General features: G+C 46.8%; 1 pseudogene; it reads left to right on the forward strand.

Moving 5' to 3' along the window:
- Positions 1–2,076: 2,076 nt before the first annotated feature.
- On the forward strand, positions 2,077–2,236 carry LOC130268192 (U2 spliceosomal RNA; annotated as a pseudogene).
- The last annotated feature ends 17,610 nt before the right edge of the window (positions 2,237–19,846 follow it).

Below are 19,846 nucleotides of genomic sequence, written 5' to 3' on the forward strand. Positions count from 1 at the left end.
TTTACAGCACGGTGTTGGTGAACGGCTGGAAGACTGACCCCTTTCCTATTCTTTCAGGGGTTAGACAAGGCTGCCCTCTTTCACCTCTTCTTTTTGTTTGCGTTATAGAGCTCTTCGCTGAGACTATCCGGCAGAATGGAGAGATCAGAGGGATCACCGCACCAGGACCAGATCGCTACGAGGTCAAGTGCTCGCTCTACATGGACGACGTGACCGTCTTCTGCGCTCGTCCAGACCTGCGAGGACTTTGGCAGAGCTTCAGGGGCAAAAGTCAACTGCGGGAAGTCGGAGGCCATGCTCTTCGGGGAGTGGCACCTGGCGTCTTCCGCCCCCTTCCCCTTTACCGTTAAGCCGGACTTCATTCAAATTCTTGGAGTCTGGTTCGGGAAGGAGGGAGGGGCCCTTAAGTCTTGGCAAGACCGACTAGGAAGGATGAACTCGAAGATCGGACTGTGGAGCTCCAGAAAGCTCTCGATGGAAGGCAAGGCACTTGTCCTGCGGAGTGAAGTTTTGCCTGTGCTCCAATATACCGCACAGGCCTGGCCTCCCCATACCACCGTTTGAAAGGCCATCACCCGGACAGTGTTTGGCTTCGTCTGGGGCAAAATGGACAGAGTCAAGAGGACTGTGATGTACAAGGAGCCCCGCAAGGGTGGGAAGGGAATACCCGACATCCCCACTCTGCTGAGGGCCTCCTTTGCATGTGTCACCGTGCAACGGACTCTTGTTGAAAAGACTGGCTTAGCGGGCAGGTCCATGTCTCGCTTGCTTCTCATGCCCCTTTGGAGACAGCTGGGCTGGGACAAGTGGGACAGCTCTATCCCTTACAACTGGAACACTCCCTGGTTCTATGGGGATGTTGTCCGGTTTGTGAGGGAGCACCAGCTGGAAGGACTGAAACCCGACCTATGGAAGCCGAAGACAATCCACAAGCTCATGCGAGCTAAGGACTTGACCGAGCTGGTTCCGGGACTCCCCGCAGCCACTGCAGAGACAGTTTGGAATAATGTGGCCTCAAAGCGGCTTACCAATGGATACAAGGACTTGTCGTGGATGGCTGTCATGGGAGGTCTCTCTCTCAGGTCATTCATGCATGCCCGCGACCTGTGCAAGACCCGGTACTGCCCCCGGTGCCCCTACGTGGAGGAAACATCTTTCCACGTGTTTTGGCAGTGCCCCTTTGCACAGGGTCTGTTGGACGCCCTTGAACATAAACTCAGAGACTCAGTGCCCAGGAGCTGCCTATGGTACCATTCGGTGCTTTACGTTCTGTTCCCTGGGACCCACGACGTGGAGGCCTGGCGCCTTATGAACTGTTTTAAGGACGCAGTGTGGCTTGCCAGGAACCGCTTCGTGATCAACAGGGAAAACATGTCCTGCCGGGACTGCCGCAGGTTCATCAAGAACCTGCTTAGAGACTATTCCATCTTGGACAGCTCGGCCGTTGATGAGGAAGAAGAGGAGTGAAGACCCCTCTCCTTCTCCCATGTCTCCCTGAAGATACAGCCCAGCAGTTTGGCCCTGTGATCCGCCCCCTCCCCACATAGTCGCCCACACCCCTACCCCGATCACAGATTGTATTGTTTTGTTGTTCGATCTCTTGTCCTTTTTATTACAGGATTGAGCGGAGTGTTAGAGTAGCATGGTGTGCGATGTATAGCTTAGGGAACCTTTGCTGTGTATTGTACTCTCATGCTTTGTGTGACTGTAATTTATTGTATGACTTGTAATGACTGAACGGACAATAAAGCTCTTTAAATCACCCGAAACAGCTGTCTGCAGATGGGTCGAAACTTCCCTTTTGGGGAGTAGTCTGGCTTGGCATATATCCCGTTCAGCTTTTTATATTCCTTAACAGGAGCTAAGCTGATACCAGAGAACACTACCTGAAAAGGTTGTGTAATGAGCTGCTTTGCATATTCCCCCTACCCAGAATGCCTGCGGAGTGCTAAATGGCCTAACCTGAAGAGGTGTCCTCTCCCTGAGGAAAGTACTGACCCCTATATCTAGATCTATCTAGATCTATCTAGGATCAGCTCTAAACTTCATACGGAACTTGTATTTACCAGTCCAGAGATCGCTTCTCGGCCTTTTGGCTAAGATCAAGTGTAGTATCTGTTCTTATCAGTTTTCATGCTGGTGGGGATGGGTGCTGCATGGAGGATGCAGGTTTACCAGGGCTTTCCGGTGCTGGTTCTGAGGAATCAGCTCGATGGCTGCCCCGATGTGACCTGTTCCCTCCGGGTCTCGCCATGAGGCTGAGAGGGTCTAGAGCCGAGGTACTTTTGTGCCTCGGGGAGTGGTGACCCCGAGGTGCCGAAACTCACTGGGAGGATGGGCTCACTGAGTTGAAGCATGGGCACCATAATCTCTTCACTTTGCTGCACTCACCTCTTGATTCCCGGCCTTCTGGCTAGGATCAGAGAAATTTTTATAGATCCGGCCGGATGTCCGGGCAGTATATCTGCACACATTCACTTATTTATTTCTTTTTGTCTCACTGTGTCACTTTTTGTGTGTTGTGTGTTCACAGGATTTGTCAGGATGCGGTAGCCCTTCTGGGTGTCCCTCCTGGCGGTCTAGGGGAGGTGTGTGTGGCCATTAGGTTCCGCACCTCCCTGCAAACACCCCGGGTACTCCTGCTTTGGCAGGGTACCTACCGTTATCGGCTCTGCGGGCAGATACCTTGGCTAACACCAAGGGGGATGCCGGGAGCATTTGTGGTCCCCTAGTAGCTTCGGCGAAAAGGGACATCGAACCTGGAACCTCGCAGGTACCTTTTGGTCCGGAGGCGAAGGGTAAGGTTTGTTGGGGGGGCCTCTCTCCTATTGGAGAAGGGCTTGCGATAGACCGCATCCTTTGTGCACGTTTTTTAGTGTAACACGTTTGCACTTTTTCTTGCACTTTGGGTGAATCGAGAGCACGTTCCTCGGCTTTAGATAAAAAAAAATAATAATATCTATCTATATCTATCTATCTATATCTATCTATATATATATATAGTCTGGCATATAATATATCATATAAATCACTTCCCCCACCGCACAGGCTGGATACAGCACACATATTCAGTCACACAGAGGCCTTTCACTCCGATGGGAGACATTTTCATCACACATGTCCTTTCATCAGTGAGTGATTTTAGCGTTTTTTGTTTCTCTTCAGGGCTTGGCTCTTGGTGACGTTGCTTTTGAAGTTGGGGAGGCAGTTCCAGGTGTGTAAAAAAAAAAAAAAAAAAAAGGGGACAGTTCATGCATATGTTTGTGTCTATGTTCAGGGATAGATGGATGTGTGTGTGCATGTAAATTCTGTTGGACCAGATGGATTGCACCCAAGAGTTCTTAGAGAGGTAAGTTCAGTAATATCTGTACCCCTGTTCATGATATTTAGAGATTCTCTGGTGTCTGGTATTTTGCCAAGGGACTGGCGCAAGGCGAATGTGGTGCCAATCTTCAAAAAGGGCTCTAGGTCTTCCCCAGGAAACTATAGACCGGTAAGTTTAACGTGCATTGTGGGTAAATTGTTTGAAGGACTTATAAGGGATTACATACAGGAATACATAGGGGATAATTGTATTATAAGTGATAGCCAGCATGGGTTTACTAAGGATAGAAGTTGTCAAACCAATCTAATTTGCTTTTATGAAGAGGTGAGTAGAAGCCTTGACAGAGGAATGGCTGTGGATATAGTGTTTCTGGATTTTGCTACAGCATTTGATACTGTCCCTCATAGACGTCTGACAGGTAAGTTAAGGTCTTTGGGTTTGGAAATTTTAGTTTGTAACTGGATTGAACACTGGCTCATGGATCGTACCCAGAGAGTGGTGGTCAATGATTCGTACTCTGATTGGTCCCCGGTTATTAGTGGTGTACCCCAAGGTTCAGTACTGGGCCCGCTGTTGTTTAATTTATTTATCAAAAATATAGAGGATGGTATTAACAGCTCTGTTTCTATCTTTGCAGATTACACCAAGCTTTGTAGCACGGTACAGTCTATAGAGGATGTACATAAGTTACAGGATGACTTGGATAGACTAAGTGTCTGGGCATCCACTTGGCAAATGAGGTTCAATGTGGATAAATGTAAAGTTATGCATCTGGGTACTAATAACCTGCATGCATCGTATGTCTTAGGGGGGATTAAACTGTCAGAGTCACTGGTAGAGAAGGATCTGGGTGTACTTGTAGATCACAGACTACAGAATAGCATGCAATGTCAGGCTGCTGCTTCCAAAGCCGGCAGGATATTGTCATGTATCAAAAGAGGCATGGACTCAAGGGACAGGGACATAATACTCCCCCTTTATAAAGCATTGGTACGGCCTCACCTGGAATATGCTGTTCAGTTTTGGGCACCTGTCCATAAAAGGGACACTGCGGAGTTGGAAAGGGTGCAGAGACGCGCGACTAAACTAATATGGGGCATGGATCATCTTAGCTATGAGGAGCGATTAAAGGAGTTACAATTGTTTAGTCTTGAGAAGAGACGTTTAAGGGGGGATATGATAAACGTATATAAGTATATTAATGGCCCATACAAAAAATATGGAGAAAAACTGTTCCAGGTTAAACCCCCCCCCAAAGGACGAGGGGGCACTCCCTCCGTCTGGAGAAGAAAAAGTTTAGTCCCTTTACCGTGAGGACTGTGAATTTATGGAACGGTCTACCTCAGGAACTGGTCACAGCAGGAACAATTAACAGCTTTAAAACAGGATTAGATACATTCCTGGAACAAAATAACATTAATGCTTATGAAGAAATATAAAATCCCATCCCTTCCCCAATATCGCGCCACACCCCTACCCCTTAATTCCCTGGTTGAACTTGATGGACATATGTCTTTTTTCGACCGTACTAACTATGTAACTATGTAACTAATGTGGCCAGGGTGGTAGGCCAGTAAATCGGGTTACTCATGCCCCTTTTTGTTTGTCCACCGGCACCCTTTATTGGACCGGTTAGGTTGCCAGCCAGCATTTCCAATGCATTGATATTGGCTATGTCGATTCCGGAGACGCCGGCCAGGACAGAGGCAGTGTCTCTTCTTATCGAGTGTGGACGATCCCTAGGATCATGGAGGAGTTGCGCAAGAGGGGAGTACCTTTTGCAGCAACCACCGGGAAAGTTGAGCTGTACAGACTTTTGTTGGAGAATCCTCTGGCAGGCCCCAGTGTAGCCACGGTACCCGGGACTGGAGATGGCTCACAGTCAGTGCAGCTACTCCAGATGATGAGCTCTGTGCTGTCATCGATGACTGGGTTTCAGAACAGACTTGAGTCATTGGAAAGGGGAAGGGCTGCCGCCCAGGCAACGCCCATTGCCGATACCACGGTCCCCTTACCACCGGTCCAGGACGAGGTCATCCCACCCCCGGCGCCCGTGTCGTCCACGTCAAGGGCTCTCGACCCAGGTACGGCTTTTGAGGACTTAAGCGTGGCCCCTGAATCCTACGTCCCGGCCAGCATACGCAAAGAGATCATAGAGGGCAAGGACATAAACCTGGCCGCTCTGCTGATAGCATCCCATGATGTCAATGACCCCAAGACGGTGTCTTGTGGGGAAGTGGCAGTGATGTTCAAAAGTAGGGATGCTAGACTTGGCAGGAAACTCAACTTCTCCGAGTTCGTGGTTGCATTCAGCATGTATCGGGATGTGGTATGTTCAGTCAGGCCAGACAGACGCCAGGAGTTGGACATGTACTTGTACAATATTGCCGATTTAAGTATGAACTACGGTGGTACATTGTTTTACGATTACCATAAAGCATTTTCTTTCAAGGCGCAGCTGCCCTAACGCAGTATAACAGTGAGGCTGATTGGGCGAGGATTGACACGGGACTCTATTGCAGGCATTTCGCTGGGCTAAAAGCACCAGCATGGTCTTATTGCCAGTCAATTTCGCATGCCACAAATTGGTGCCCTCATGCAAAGGAAGAAGTGGGGAACAGCATATCCCCACCGGTAGCAGGTCCTTCTGGACAGAAATCAGTCAGCTCGGTGGAGAAGCTGGGTAGGCCGATCAGGTTCCTAGGGTGGAATCTGATCTGCAATAATTTCAACCTATCTACATGTAACTTCAACCTGTGCAGATTGCTTCACATCTGCTTCAACTGCTACAGGGCACATCCTAGGTTGGCCTGCACCTTAAAGAACGCACAGTTATGACTAGGCATAGTGGACGTAGAGGTCCTTGCGCGCCTGTTGAGCAGCCATCCTGAGCCTTGATGGGTCACTTGGTTACTGGAGGGTTTTGTTTCCGGCTTTCATACAGGCCTAGTAGCCCTCCCACAGTCCACCCACAAGTGCAAGAATCTCTTGTCCACAGCTGGGGACCCAGACACAGTGGCTATGTTGATCAAAAACGAACTAGACAAGGGTTTAATGATCGGGCCCTTCATCTCATCACCCTTCAGCTGCTGGAGGGTTAGCCCTATAGGCATTGTGTCCAGTAAATTCAATAAAAAGAAGCGTTTGATCTATTATTTTTCAGCACCTCATTGCTCAGTTATCCCCAGTCTTAATTAGTTAATCCCCTCGGAGGAGTTTAGCATGAAGTATCCTTCAATCGACGAGGCAATCCAGATGATCTTACGACTGGGGCAAGGGGCTTGGTTGTCAAAAGCTGACATCGCTGATGCGTTCAAACTGCTGACGGTAAAGAAGGAGCTATGGCCATGGTACGGGATTAAGTGGGAAGATAGATATTATTTCGCGGTCAAGTTAACCTTTGGGTCAAAATGCAGCCCATGGTTATTTGACCAGTTCGCCATAGCCCTCCAGTGGGTTTTAGAGAACATAGTGGGGTGCAGTGATGTCATCCACTACTTGGACGACTTCTTGTTATTAGAGGCTCCACAGTCAGTACCTCATCAACTCGCAGATCTGCTTGCAATGTTCCAACAGTTAGCAGTCCCGGTCTCCCCCACTAAGATAGAAGGCCCTTCCCACGTGTTGACCTTCTTGGGTATGATTTTAGATTCAGACAAAATGGAGGCCAGATTACCGGCAGATAAATTAGATAGGATCAGAGGAATTATGGCAAACTTCAACAGGTCACAGGTAAGGAACAAAGCCGAGCTGCAGAGCCTATTGGGGATGTTAGCCTTCACAATGAGGATCATACCACAGGGACGATCATTCATATCCAGGCTGCTGGAAGTCTTGTCTGCTGCTCCCAATCAGGACAGTGCTGTTACCCTAGGTCCCACTGCCAGATCAGATCTGGCAATGTGGCAGGTTTTCCTCGACAACTGGAATGGCATCTCATTTTTCCTCCCCGAAGTGTCGGATCAATCACCTAAAGTGTTCACCGACGCATCTTCCAGTATAGGCTTTGCGGCTCTGCACAACAACCACTGGCTAGCAGACACATGGCCAGACCACTTCAAAAACATATCTGGCTTCAACCAATCTTCAGCAGCCTTTGAGATCTTTCCGGTAGTAGCAGCAGCCGTGGCATGGGGGCGTAGTTGGGCAAACAATACGGTGGTTTTCATATGTGACAACCAGGCCACCGTGGAAATTTTAAACAAGGGCCGTTCAAAATCTGAATTGGTGATGACTTTCTTAAGGAGGTTGGTATGGGTCGCCCTTAGTCACCATTTCCACTTCACTGCGGTACACATACCAGGATCTAGGAACATGGCAGCTGATGCACTATAAAGGTTTAATTTTCACGTTTTCTTTCAGACCGTACCAAAGGCAGACCAGGTGGGCACACCAGTTCCCCCAGTCCAGGCTCTCCTGATGGATTGACGCTATCCAAAAAAATGGCAAATGGCCACATCAGGCATTCCCTGGCCAGCAACACTAAGAAGTCCTATGATGTAGGATGGGATAGATACCAAGGCTTCAGCAAGACCCACAAGGCAGCATATATTGACTATATCGAACTATTAGTATGTTTTATTGCCTTTTGCCACTATAATTCAAAGTTGTCCCTTAGCACCATCAAGACATACCTTGCAGGGATACAGCAACACTTCTCCATGCAATTCCCCAGTAGGCCTTCTTTGTTCTTGGCTCATCCAGTCCGAGCAATACTAAAAGGCATTCGCAACACCACAGGTACCAAGCCTCTGTCACGGTTGCCAGTCACTGGGGACTTGTTCAGGAGTATGTCGGACGCGATGGACAGATCCCCGTTTGGCTTCACCAATAGCCTGGTTATCAAGGCGGCAATATACCCAGCGTTCTACGGCTTCTTGAGACCAGGGGAATTCTCCAGTGCCAATCTCAAATCACCAGCTTTGCTGAAATCCCAGTTAGTTTCAGCAAATAATATGTTCGTGTTAACATTATTGTCCACCAAAACTTCCAGGGGGGGCAGTTTAGGTCCCGTACCACCAAACAGGACACAAGTAGTGTCCTGTTGAGCTGTTCAAGACCCTATTGGTCACCATGGTGGTCATACTGGCTGATGGACCGTTGCTTCTGTTCAATAACGCCCCATTGACGACCAGTACTTTTATTAAACAGGTACACGCTCTGGCAAATGCCCTAGGTCACGATCCCGCAACTCTTTCCGGGCATTCGTTCCGAATTGGGGCAGCTTCGGCTGCCTCTCGGCATCAGGCCCCAGCGCACATCATTAAAACCATGGGCAGATGGAATTCATCCTGCTATGCCAGATACGTACCAAACTCTCAGCTTGAAATGTCGCAAGTGTTTAAAGTCTTGGTTATGTAATGATGCAGTCAAAATAAATTATGTACATACCTACTTCTCTTGGTTTTTGCCCTCTACAGGTGTACCCCCGTTCGCGGTCATGGCACACACCAACCGCTTGTTACGTATATATATATATATATATATATATATATATATATATATATGACTCTGGGTTTATCTCAATGGTATGTTTGCTTGTAGGTTCAGGTAAGTACTCACGTTCGGAGCCTGAGCACAAGTAATCAGTCTGCAAGACTGGGTTTGTGGGAGGGGCGGAGGACTATAAAAGGTCCACAATCCCCCTCTTCTGGGCGTGTGTTGCGTTTGCATAACCCACCCAACCCGCCCTTTCTTCAGTCACTCTCCATCACAGGGTATGCCCTCTACAGGTGTACCCCGTTCGCGGTCATGGCACACACCAACCGCTTGTTACGTATAAAGCCTGATGGGCTGTGTTTGTGCGAGGGGCGGAAGTAATTATCGCTCCCTGCACTTCCAGGTGGGGCTCATTGGGAACAGGTGGGGGCGTGTGTATATAACTTCCCCCTCTCCTACAGGGGCGGAGCACGTGTCGTTTGTGGAACCCTCCCAACCCTCCCTTATCTTATTCCTTCACTATAGTGCATGCCCTCTATAGGCGTGCCCTCATTGCGCGGTTATGGCACAACTCAGACCGCTATGCTAGGGTAAGATCTTGTATAGGTATGTAGGCAATCTTTCCTGTCACTAGTACACGTATGGAGCCCCGATCACAAGTATATATATATACATATATAGATATATGACTCTGGGTTTATCTCAATGGTATGTTTGCTTGTAGGTTCAGGTAAGTACTCACGTTTGGAGCCTGAGCACAACTTAGACAACCTAAACTGGTTGTGTGAGAGGGCTATTCTTGCTGCTAAAAATGAGGATGTCCGTGAAATTAACAATCAAATACCAAGAGCAGTTACTGAGTACAATTTTTTGATACCGTAGTAGATGTCGATGAGGCTGTGAATTTCCCACCAGAGTTCCTGAATTCCCTTGTTCTGGCTGGATTGCCACCACATCGCCTATCACTTAAAGTTGGATGTCCTATTATTTTATTATGAAACCTTGACCCACCAAAACTGTGTAATGGAACAAGGCTGTGTGTGAAAAACATGTTGCCTAATGTGTTGGAAGCTACCATCTTGACGGGAAAGGGAGAAGCAGTTTTTATTCCACGAATACCTCTTATTCCAACAGATCTGCCTTTTACTTTCAAGAGACTACAACTCCCAGTGACGCTTGCATTTTCCATCACGATCAACAAGTCACAAGGGCATTCGTTACTGCGGAGTTGATTTAAGATCACCATGTTTTTCACATGGGCAACTATATGTAGCGTGCTCTAGGGTGGGTTCCCCAAATAATTTGTTCATTTTTGCAAATGTGGGAGAAACTAAGAATATAGTATACAAACAAGTATTGCAATAATATGTTAGTTGAGTTAACCTCACATTTTAAGAGTCTGTGAGTCAGTATTAATCTACTTCATTGTACCATATTTTGCTATGTTTCAACATTCACAACCTGAAAAGGAAGCTTTTTATCTCCAGATGCTCTACAAACTGAACTATATCTAATATGGGTGATGACTGCTGAATCTAATGTAAACATGCCACCATGCTGTAATGCTATCTGGAGCCGATATGTGCTTTCCATCATCAAAGTGATTTGTATTGCAGTTGAATATGTTACTTCTTTTTCTTCTTTGTATTTGTTGTAAAATGGAAAAACTTCTTTAAAATAAACAATTATTCAAAAAATAAAAGGGCCTAATGTTGTAAAGAAGTTATGAAATACAATACTCTATAATCAAATAGTAGATATTCATATTTTTAATTGTAATTTTTTTTAATTAACCTCTTAAGGACGTAGGGCGTATGCATATGCCCTGCATCCCGATTCCTTAAGGACGTGGGGCGTATGGATACACCCGTGGGAATTCCGGTCCCCGCCGCTAGCCGGTTGGGGACCGGACCGGGATGACTGCTGATATCTATCAGCAGGCATCCCGTGCATATGCCCAGGGGGGTCCTGAGGATTTTCGGCGGATCCGTGTCATACCGGTGTCCAGTGACCCGGAAAATCAGGGGGATCGGGGGTGTCCAAGACACCCCCGGTCCCACTGAAGGGATAGGAGTTAGGTGGCAGGGGTGCCACCCCTCCTATCTCTGCTATTAGTCATCAAGACGCGACGACCAATAGCAGATCGGGGGCGGGGGGTTAAAGTTCGGTTCCCCCGTCTTGCCCACCGACAGTACTCCGGGCAGAACGGGGGAACTGTAGCGTGACCGGCGGAGGTGGAGGTCCCTTACCTGATCGGCTGCGGCGGGCAGCGATGACGTGCGGCTCCCTAGTGGCTCCCTGATGAAGACTACGGTAGCCGGTGAGTAGTTGCCTAGCAACATCTGGGGGGGGGGGCTAAACTTTGGAGACCACATACAGTGCTCTATAAACTGTAGCCCCCCCACCCCCAGATGTTGCAAAACTACATCTCCCAGCATGCCCAGACAGCCATTTGGGTATGCTGGGATTTGTAGTTTTGCAAGATTTAGAGGGCTGCAGTTTGGAGATGACTTTGCTGTGATCTATAAACTGTAGTCCTCCAGATCTTGAATAACTACAACTCCCAGCATGCCCACACAGCAGTTTGCTGTCTGGGCATGCTGTGATATGTAGTTTTGCAACATCTGGAGGGGCACAGTTTGGAGTGGCCTCTGAACTGTGGCCCTGCAGATGTTGCAAAAGTGCAAATCCCAGCATGCCCAAACAGCTGTCTCGCCATGCTGGGAGTTGTAGTTGCGCACTTCGAACTGTTGCGTAACTACATCTCCCAGCATAAACTTCGGTGATCAGTACATGCTTGGAGTTGTAGTTTTGCAGCAGCTGGAGGTTTGCCCCGCCCCCATGTGAATGTACAGGGTAAGTCTCCTTCTTCAAGTTTGGGCTGTGGCAAATTTTCTGCCGAAGCGCAAACTCCGAGCGGTAAACTCACTGTAAACCTGCGCCAGTGTGAATGTACCCTAAAAACACTACACTACACTAACACAAAATAAAGGGTAAAACACTACATAAACACCCCCTTACACTGTCCCCCCCCCAATAAAAATAAAAAAAACGTATTGTACGGCAGTGTTTCCAAAACAGAGCCTCCAGCTGTTGCAAAACAACAACTCCCAGCATTTCCGGACAGCCACTGACTGTCCAGGCATGCTGGGAGTTTAGCAACAGCTGGAGGCACCCTGTTTGGGAATCACTGGCATAGAATACCCCTATGTCCACCCCTATGCAATCTCTAATTTAGTCCTCCTGGGCATGGCGCTCTCTCACTTCGGAGCCCTGTCGTATTTCAAGGAAACAGCTTAGGGCCACATGTGGGGTATCTCTGTACTTGGGAGAAATTGCACTACAAATTTTGGGGGGCTTTTTCTCCTTTTACCCTTTATGAAAAGGAAAAGTTGGGGTCTACATCAGCCGGTTAGTGTAAAAAAAAATTTTTTTTACACTAACATGCTGGTGTTGCCCCATACTATTTATTTTCGTACGGAAATACCCCATATGTGGGCGTAAAATGCTCTGCGGGCACACAACAAGGTTCAGGAGTGAGAGCGCAATATGTACATTTGAGGCCTAAATTGGTGATTTGTACAGGGTTGGCTGATTTTACAGTGGTTCTGACAAACGCAAAAAAACAAATACCCACATTTGACCCCATTTTGGAAACTACACCCCTCACGGAATGTAATAAGGGGTGCAGTGAGCATTTACCCCCCCCCCCCCCCCACAGGTGTCTGACAGATTTTTGGAACAGTGGTCTGTGAAAATGAAAAATGCAATTTTTCATTTGCAAAGCCCACTCTTCCAACGATCTGTCAAATGCCAGTGGGGTGTAAATACTCACTGCACCCCTTATTAAATTCCGTGAGGGGTGTAGTTTCCAAAATGGTGTCACATGTGGGGGGTCCACTGTTCTGGCACCACAAGGGGCTTTGTAAATGCACAAGGCCCCCGACTTCTATTCCAACCAAATTCTCTCTCCATAATCTCAATGGCGCTCCTTCTCTTCCGAGTATTGTAGTTCACCAGCAGAGCACTTGATGTCCACACGTGGGGTATTTCCATACTCAGAAGAAATTGGGTTACAAATTTGGGGGGGGGGGGCATTTTCTCCTATTACCCCTTGTAGAAATGTAAAATTTTGGGGGAAACCAGCATTCCTGGACATCCTACGGCAGCACAGTATGGGTTAAGTTAGCCCCGCCGAACTTGTCAGAAGAGATAATCAGCATAATTAAACAATTAATGAATTAAACAATAATGTAATTACTTTAATGTTATACCATCTGTATATAAGGACACATCACCCAACACATATCAGAGTTTTTTTTTTCTGAACTTCATAAAGAGATGCAGCAGGGGTCCTATGTTGCTATGTAGGACCCTGTAAGTAATATATAAGAGGCATTGGTTAATATATTGTTTCTTATTTTTTCCCCTTTTTTGGTCTGGGGGTTACTGTGAAGTCCCCCAAGGATTATCCTTCAGGTACATAGGGTGCCTTTTCTTGCCTGAATCCTCCTCCTTCTAGCGGATCCCAGCGCCCCGTTCCGACAGTGATGTGCGGCCAGGTGCAGCGCGTGGCAACGCCGGGACCGCAAGTATTCTGGGGTGACTGTGAAGCCCCTCCAGTAGGAATCAAGGTATGAAGAAACCGGGAGGCGGCCGGGAACTAACCTTTTCACATGCATGCTAGCCTCCATCTTACTGCACCCGGCACGTCTCTCCCGGAAGTCGTTTCCGTGCATGCGCAGTGGGTGTCGGACGCCGGGATGCGCGCGAAGTATGCGCGCCTATCTTAGAGTCCACTTCGCAGTCCTGCTGCCACTTGTACTCATAGGCGTGCGCACGGGGTGTGCCGGGTGTGCACACGCACACCCTAATCACCGCGGCCCGCTGCTGCAGGACTTTTTTTTCCCCTCACTACTAAACCCCAGCCCCACCGGACATCCCCGACATCACCAGCCGGATAAAAAAAAAATGCATTTTTAAACATCCGGTGTGCCCTGAAAGACTTTCAGGGCACACCGGATGTTTAAAAATGCATTTTTTTTTTATTTGCGGCTCCGGCCGCTCTATCCCCCGTCCTCCGGCCGCTCTATCACCCCTTCCTATGGCCGCTCTATCCCCCGTCCTCCGGCCGCTCTATCCCCCCTTCCTCCAGCCGCTCTATCCCCCCCTTCCTCCGGCCGCTCTATCCCCCCTTCCTCCGGCCGCTCTATCCCCCCTTCCTCCGGGCGCTCTATCCCCCCTTCCTCCGTGCCGCTCCTCCCCCTTCCCCGGCCGCGCACACTGCTGCGCTAACTGCAGATGCAGGGGCTGCCCCGCAGCTGCGCACGTCTGCTTCCACCTCCTGGGATGATCCTGGCCGCAACTCCTGGCACCGAGTGTCCATTCCTTGGCATGAGGAAGAAGTGGGCGATGGTGCAAAGTGTGCAGCAGATGGGATTGGACGTGCCCGGCCTCTGACCCCAACATGGCTGCCGCAGGTGAGAAAAGTGCACAGACCGAGGACAGGAGGGGGGTGGGATGTATGATGTGTGTAATATGTATGTATGGTGTGTGTAATATGTATGTATGGTGTGTGTAATATGTATGTATGGTGTGTGTAATATGTATGTATGGTGTGTGTTATGCATGTATGGTGTGTGTAATATGTATGTATGGTGTGTGTATGTATGTATGGTGTGTATTATGTATGTATGGTGTGTATTATGTATGTATGGTGTGTGTTATATGTATGTATGGTGTGTGTTATATGTATGTATGGTGTGTGTAATATGTATGTATGGTGTGTGTAATATGTATGTATGTATGTATGGTGTGTGTAATATGTATGTATGTATGTATGTATGGTGTGTGTAATATGTATGTATGTATGTATGGTGTGTGTAATATGTATGTATGTATGTATGGTGTGTGTAATATGTATGTATGTATGGTGTGTGTAATATGTATGTATGGTGTGTGTATGTATGTATGGTGTGTGTAATATGTATGTATGGTGTGTAATATGTATGTATGGTGTGTGTAATATGTATGTATGGTGTGTGTTATGTATGTATGGTGTGTGTAATATGTATGTATGGTGTGTGTATGTATGTATGTATGTATGGTGTGTGTAATATGTATGTATGGGGTGTGTAATATGTATGTATGATGTGTGTAATATGTATGTATGGTGTGTATTATGTATGTATGGTGTGTAATATGTATGTATGGTGTGTATTATATGTATGTATGGTGTGTAATATGTATGTATGGTGTGTATTATATGTATGTATGATGTGTGTAATGTGTATGTATGGTGTGTATTATATGTATGTATGTATGATGTGTGTAATGTGTATGTATGGTGTGTATTATATGTATGTATGTATGATGTGTGTAATATGTATGTATGATGTGTGTAATATGTATGTATGATGTGTGTAATATGTATGTATGATGTGTGTAATATGTATGTATGATGTGTGTAATATGTATGTATAGTGTGTGTAATATGTATGTATAGTGTGTATTATGTATGTATGGTGTGTATTATATGTATGTATGGTCTGTGTAATATGTATGTATGATGTGTGTAATATGTATGTATGTATGGTGTGTATTATGTATGTATGGTGTGTATTATATGTATGTATGTATGGTGTGTATTATATGTATATGATGTGTGTAATATGTATGTATGATGTGTGTAATATCTATGTATTATATATGTATTATGTATGGTGTACATATGTATGTATTATGTATGTATTATATATGTATGATGTTTGTATTTATGCATTATGTATGTACAATATATATATATATATATATATATATATATATATGTATAAACGGTACATAATGCATAAATACAAACATCATACATATATAATACATACATAATACATACATATGCACACCATACATAATACATACACAAATCCATTATATATACTTACACATCATACATAAATACATCATACATACACTCATCATACATACAGTACATACCATATATATATGTTATATATGTACTGTATGTTATGTATGTATGATGTATTTATGTATGTGTATTTATGTATGATGTGTATATGTATATATTATGGATTTGTGTATGTATTATGTATGGTGTGCATATGTATGTATGATGCATGCATTATCTATGTATGATGTATGCATGTATTATATATGTATGATGTTTGTATGTATGCATATAGTATGTATTTATGCATTATGTATGTGTGTGTGTGTGTATATATATATATAATATATATATATATGTGTGTGTAGGTTATGCATGTATGATGTGTGTATGTATGTATGACGTATATATATATATATATATATATATATATATATATATATATATATATGTATTATGAATCAGAACAAAAGCAAAAAGAAAGTTTCCCCCAGCTCTTCCAAGGATAACGGTGCATGTAGTATTAAAACATCAAACCTTTAATCTGTACACATTAAAAATAGAAAAAGGTGGACATCATAAAAGAAAAGTGAAAACCCAGTGCGTTTTGGGCTACATATAGCCATGATTAAGAGCTACATTTTGCTCAAAACGTGTTGGAGTTTCGCTTCTCCTTTATGATTGATGTCCACCTTTTTCTATTTTTAATGCATACAGATTAAAGGTTTAATGTTTTAATACAACAAGCACCTTGAAAGAGGCAACTTTCTTGTTTCCTTTGTTCTGATACACGGGACACGGCCCACTCTCTGCAGTCCGTGCTCTTCTACCAGCAAAAATACTAAAAACTACTACAGCACCCACCCGGTAGCTGAAATAACATTTGTTTTAATTTTTTTAATGTATTATGTATGTATTTTATATTATGTATGTATTATGTGCCCAATCCCCCACACAGCACCCATAGCACCCCTCAAACACACACAGCACCCCTCAAACACACACACACACAGCACCCCTCAAACACACTCACCAACCCCCCACACAGCACCTCACACACAGCACCCCCACACACAGCACCTCACACACAGCACCTCCCACACACACAGCACCTCCCACACAGCACCCCCACACACAGCACCTCACACACAGCACCTCCAACACACAGCACATCACACACACAGCACCTCACACACACAGCACCTCACACACACAGCACCCCCACACACAGCACCTCACACACACAGCACCCCCACACACAGCACCCCCACACACAGCACCTCACACACACACAGCACCCCCACACACAGCACCTCACACACACAGCACCCCCACACACACAGCACCCCCACACACAGCACCCCCACACACACACAGCACCCCCACACACAGCACCTCACACACACACACACAGCACCCCCACACACACAGCACCTTTAGACGCACAGCACCTCTCAAACACCCACACACAGCACCCCTCAAACACACATCACCTCTCACACACAGCACCACACACACACAGCACCACCCCTCAAATACAGCACCTCACACACAGCACCCCCCAAACACACACACACATCACCCCCACACTCAGCACCTCAGACACACAGCACCCCTCAAACACACATCACCTCTCACACACATCACCCCTCAAAAACACACAGCACCTCACACACACAGCACCCCCCACACACAGCACCTCACACACAGCACCCCCACACACACAGCACCTCTCACACACAGCACCCCCACACACAGCACCTCACACACACAGCACCCCCACATACAGCACCTCACACACACAGCACCTCACACACACACAGCACCTCACACACAGCACCTCACACACGCAGCACCTCACACACACACACACACACACACACACACACACACACAGCACCTCACACACACACACAGCACCCCCACACACAGCACCTTTAGACACACACCTCTCAAACACCCACACAAAGTACCCCTCAAACACACATCACCTCTCACACACAGCACCTCACACACACAGCACCACCCCTCAAATACAGCACCTCACACACAGCACCCCCCAAACCCACACACAGCACCTCACACACACAGCACCCCCACACACAGCACCTCACACACACAGCACCCCCCCCACACACACACACACAGCACCCCCACACACAGCACCTCTCAAACACCCACACACAGCACCCCTCAAACACACATCACCTCTCACACACAGCACCTCACACACACAGCACCACCCCTCAAATACAGCACCTCACACACACAGCACCCCCCAAACACACACACATCACCCCCACACTCAGCACCTCAGACACACAGCACCCCTCAGGCAGATACACAGCACCCCTCAAACACACATCACCTCTCACACACATCACCCCTCAAAAACACACAGCACCCCACAGACAAACACACAGCACCTCACACACACACACAGCACCCCCACACACAGCACCTCACACACACACACAGCACCCCCCCCCCCACACACACACACACACAGCACCCCCACACACAGCACCTCTCAAACACCCACACACAGCACCCCTCAAACACACATCACCTCTCACACACAGCACCTCACACACACAGCACCACCCCTCAAATACAGCACCTCACACACACAGCACCCCCCAAACACACACACACATCACCCCCACACTCAGCACCTCAAACACACAACACCCCTCAGGCAGATACACAGCACCCCTCAAACACACATCACCTCTCACACACATCACCCCTCAAAAACACACAGCACCCCACAGACAAACACACAGCACCCCTCAGACACACACAGCACCCCTCAAACATACATCACCCCACACACATCAGTATTCTGATTTCATTGATGTTCTGGCACTTTGAAGGAAAAAAAGTTGGCGTGCGTTATGGTTTGGGCACTCGGGCTCAAAAAGGTTCGCCATCACTGGTCTATTATATGTAGGCTCACAGCTCAGGACTACATCCCCATCATGTGTGACTGTCTATTATATGTAGGCTCACAGCTCAGGACTACATCCCCATCATGTGTGACTGTCTATTATATGTAGGCTCACAGCTCAGGACTACATCCCCATCATGTATGATTGTCTATTATATGTAGGCTACATATAATAGACAGTCACAATCATACATGATGGGGATGTAGTCTTGAGCTGTGAGCCTGGGCATGTGTGGTGTGGTCAGGGCATGCTGGGAGTTGCAGTTACAACAGTAACGCCCAGCATGCCCTGATAGTATCAGGGTATGCTGGGCATTACAGTTAGTATTAACTGCAACTCCCAGCATGCCCTGATACAATCTCGGGCTGCTCTGCAGCTGTCCCAAAATTAGTTTTAGGTCAGCGGCAAAACCATAGGCTGTATCAGCCTGATACAGTCTATGCTTTTGCAGCTGACCCAAAACTACAACTCCCATTATGTTGCACTATACTCCTGAGTCATGGGGAAGCAATGCATTAATTTTGGGAAAGCTGCAGAGCAGACCAAGATTGTATCAGGGCATGCTGGGAGTTGCAGTTACTATTTGTAATGCCCAGCATGCCCTGATACAGCTTATGGTTTTGCAGCTGACCCAAAACTACAACTCCCATTATGTTTCACTATACTATAATATAGGTTATATGGTGCTACATGCTGGGAGGAGCTGTAGTTTTGGTTCAGCTGCAGAGATATAGGCTGGAATCTGGATCAAGAAATTTCCTTGATCCAGATTCCAGCCTATATCTCTGCAGCTGACCCAAAACTACAGCTCTCCCAAGCATGTAGCACCATATAACATATATTATAGTATAGTGCAACATAATGGGAGTTGTAGTTTTGGTCACCATATATTGTATCAGGGCATGCTGGGAATTGTAGTTGGTAACTGCAAATCCCAGCATTGCATTCCTTGAAGGAATGCAATGCTGGGAGGTGCAGTTACCAACTACAATTCCCAGCATGCCCTAATACAATCTATGATGACCAAAACTACAACTCCACACATCTTGCACTATATAGGAGTACAATTTAGATTATGGTGCAACATGCTGGGAGTCCTAGTTTTGGGTCAGCTGCAGACCCAAAACTACAACATGCATGCTGCTCCAAGCTTACTGGGCGCCGCATCACTTTTTCAACCAATCTGGTGCAAAAAAAATTCCATTTGGAATATTCCCCCCTCTGTGC

The sequence above is a fragment of the Hyla sarda genome, chromosome 4 (genome assembly GCF_029499605.1).
Source record: "Hyla sarda isolate aHylSar1 chromosome 4, aHylSar1.hap1, whole genome shotgun sequence".
NCBI lineage: Eukaryota > Metazoa > Chordata > Amphibia > Anura > Hylidae > Hyla > Hyla sarda.